This window comes from Hibiscus syriacus, unplaced genomic scaffold (assembly GCF_006381635.1).
Source record: "Hibiscus syriacus cultivar Baekdansim isolate YM2019G1 unplaced genomic scaffold, ASM638163v2 tig00117017_pilon, whole genome shotgun sequence".
Lineage (NCBI taxonomy): Eukaryota > Viridiplantae > Streptophyta > Magnoliopsida > Malvales > Malvaceae > Hibiscus > Hibiscus syriacus.
Genome location: NW_024063526.1, coordinates 4,531,525 through 4,534,895, shown reverse-complemented (window position 1 = coordinate 4,534,895; position 3,371 = coordinate 4,531,525). Strand labels below are relative to the sequence as shown.

Below are 3,371 nucleotides of genomic sequence, written 5' to 3'. Positions count from 1 at the left end.
TATGCTTGTTGATGGTTGTTGGATTTAGAGTTTATTGATTTTATTGGACCTTTTTCAGTATAATAAGCATGTTGTTGAAGTAGAAAATGGCGTTTTCGATTTGTTTTAAGTGAATTGCTTAAGACAGAGTCTTTGCTTTAAATAATGCCTTAGTTTCGAAAGAGGTTAGAATAGCTTCTTATGTTAATTTTTCGGTTAAATGCATTGGTGCATGTTGCACGTTCTAATCCATGGATGCAGTTTGTGCTTAAAAACTTTGTTTTTTTCTCTTTCACAGGAATCCTTCGGTTTTAGTTCCTTTAGACCTTTTGTTGATATACAGTTCCTGCAGTTTGCACGAGTAATTTTGATGGTCATTTTGCAATCAGAAAATGCCATGTGAAGAAGTGTTGAAGGTCGTTTTTCCTTTCTTAAATGGCACGGATCTTGCGGTTTGCATGGCAGTATGAGCAATGGAGACACATAGCTAGAGATGATTACATTTGGAAATGTGTATGTGCAATGAGATGGCCTTCAGTTTGCAAGCGGCCTAGTCCTCCTACCGCAACCTACTACAAATTGTATCGAACCTTTTATAAACGGCAGCATCAAAGAACCCTCCTCCCTCCAAGGCTTTCCTTCAATGATCTCGATTTCTTCATCCACATTTGGACTGAAGATAAATTGATTTTCTCTGAAGTTGTCCCTGGCCCTGTCCTCCAGAATGGATTCAAGATCCCACCTATAAAGTACAAGATAACCTTACCTGTTGAGCCAAGGTTTGATGTTCCTTGGAGCCAACTATGAGTGTTTCGGTGCTTGTAGGACGAAATGACACCAATACGGTTACCCGCATAGTTAATAAATCACTGTTTGATTATATAGACCGTACAGCTTCTTGGGCTCTATCTTTCGACTGCCTCGACGTCTCTCCCTGCCAGAGATTTAAATAGCGTTCGCGGTAACGTTTTTGGTCACGTCGCGTTTATCGCGTTTGCGGACATAACAGATGCCATCGCGGTCACTGCAAGTGTCACGGTCGTGATTTTTTAAAATTTTGCACAACTTATCTAAAAATATAATAAAAATAATTATATTTATAATGAATCATTTTTAATGATTTTTAGAATGTTTTCTAAGCGAAAATGATAAATATATACATATAATATAGTTTAACAAAATAGAAATTAGGACTAAATTAAATAAAAATAAAAGTTTACATATTAAACTAAGGATTAAATTATAAATTCTAAAAGGTGGAGGGATGTCAAATTAATATATCCTTTAAAAATATATTTAAAAAATAAAAAACTTATCTCTTTAAATAATTTTAAAAATTATTTAAAAAATAAAAAATCATCTCTAATTCGAAATGAAAGACAACCCATAACCCACATTACTCTCTCTTAAATTATAATTTAATGATTTAAAATTAAAATTAATTCCCCCTACCCAAACCCACTCCCACGCAAATCAACTCTCAACTCCCTACCCCCTCTCACGGCAGAGCTATCTCTGTCTCTCAAGTCTCTCAACTCCCCCCTTAAGTCAATATATTAGCTAAAATCAACTGAACCCCGATTCATCAAGCTACTATAGCTAAAGGAATTAACATATCTCAAACAAAAGCAAGATACCCAAAAAGTATAATCCATAAACAAAGCAAATTAGAGCTTCAAAAAAATGGAGGAAAGTGATAGTACATACCATCTTCAGCAAGTGAAGAAGAAGATGAATGAGCAAATATGATCATAAAAACGAAGACCCATTTACTTATCGACCAGCTCTCAACCAGGTAAAAGGCTCACTCACTTTCTCAGGCATTGCTTGCTTCTCTCTCTTTTTAATGTTTGCTCTATTTTGATAATGAGAGCAAGCTAGGGCAGTGGGTTTCTTTTATGGGAAAACTTGTGAAAAACGGGAATAGCGTCCCGTTATCGACGCTATTCACCGTTAAACGCTAAATTGCGGCCACGAGAGACCGCTATTGTCATGATTTCCTTATCTACCGCAATTTTCTCGAATATCGGTTTCGGACGGCTGCGTTACTGTGAAATAACGGCCGATATTGCGGTTACGTTCCGCTATTTGAATCCCTGCTCCCTACTATCCTTTCATATCAGGGATCCGGGCATGGATCTCTTTGCTTTTCATGGAACACGGAAATCATGGTATCATTGATGTCTTTGGCATCGAAATGGATTTCTGTGATGCTGCAAATTCTAAAGAAGAGGTGTTGTGGCTATTAGAAATGCTCGATTGGAAATGAATGGCGGAAGCTTGGTAGCTGGGCTCGAACATTTCTAACTTCTATGCATTCATATATCATATTCGTCTATGTTCATAAACTTGTTCACAACTACTTTATTCGTTGTAATTTAATAAATATGGTCTGTTCTTTTATTTAACTTCTGCATATTCTATGGTTGCCTTATCATCTTTTTTCTATCGCCTTGTGTTGTGAAGCCGATTTGAATAAGAAGAGAAAATAACCTCAGTGACCAAAAATGCCTTATAATATACGCATTTAACCAACTTTTTTTGGATTTGTCAAAATGACCAACAAATTCGCAACGCGAATTCCAATTTTGCAACCCAGTTTCCAATTTCGCAACGCGAATATGTAAATCACATTGCGATTTTCCAAATTCGCGTTACGATTTTCCAAATTCGCGTTGCGATTTTCCAAATTCGCAATGCGATAGTAAAATTCGCAACGCGAAAGTCCAATTCGCAACGCGATAGTCAAATTCACAACGCGAGAGTCAAATTCGCAACGCAATAGTCAAATTCGCAATGCGAAAGTCAAATTTGCAACGCGATAGTCAAATTCGCATCGCGAAAGTCAAATGTTTTTATGCTAAACACAATATTAATTTCGCAACACAAATGTAAACAATATTATCGCAAATCATCTCTAACCTAAAATCCTAAAGCACAACTCAGTCCCATCTCTATCTCTCACTCTCTACGGCGACATCCGTCCCCATCTCCGACAAAATTCATCCCCATTTTCGACGAAATCCATCTATCTCCATCTCTCGGAGCAACCCTCACAACCATTCACGGTCAAAAATGGAAAATAAACCACCGAGGGTTAGTTTTTTAATTATTTTTATTTTAAATTTTTGTATTATTATTAGATTAACCATTTCACGGAGATTGCTAAATTCATTCGGTTACTGCCAATACTGCTAAACTGTTTAGTCTTTAACCCTGTGAAGTTAGTATTTGTCTTTGTTTTGTCTTTTTGTTTTGTCTTTTTGTTGAAGAAACTCTAAATCGCAACACCAAATTCGCAACACGAAAATGAAAATCGTAACGCGAAACTAAAATCGTGTTGCGATTTTCATTTTCGCGTTGCGAATTTAAGTTTCAAAAACTTCTTTTAT

General features: G+C 36.3%; 1 pseudogene; it reads left to right on the top strand.

The window, feature by feature from the left end:
• Positions 1-340: 340 nt before the first annotated feature.
• LOC120195644 lies at positions 341-2,308 on the top strand (annotated as a pseudogene).
• Positions 2,309-3,371: the final 1,063 nt, after the last annotated feature.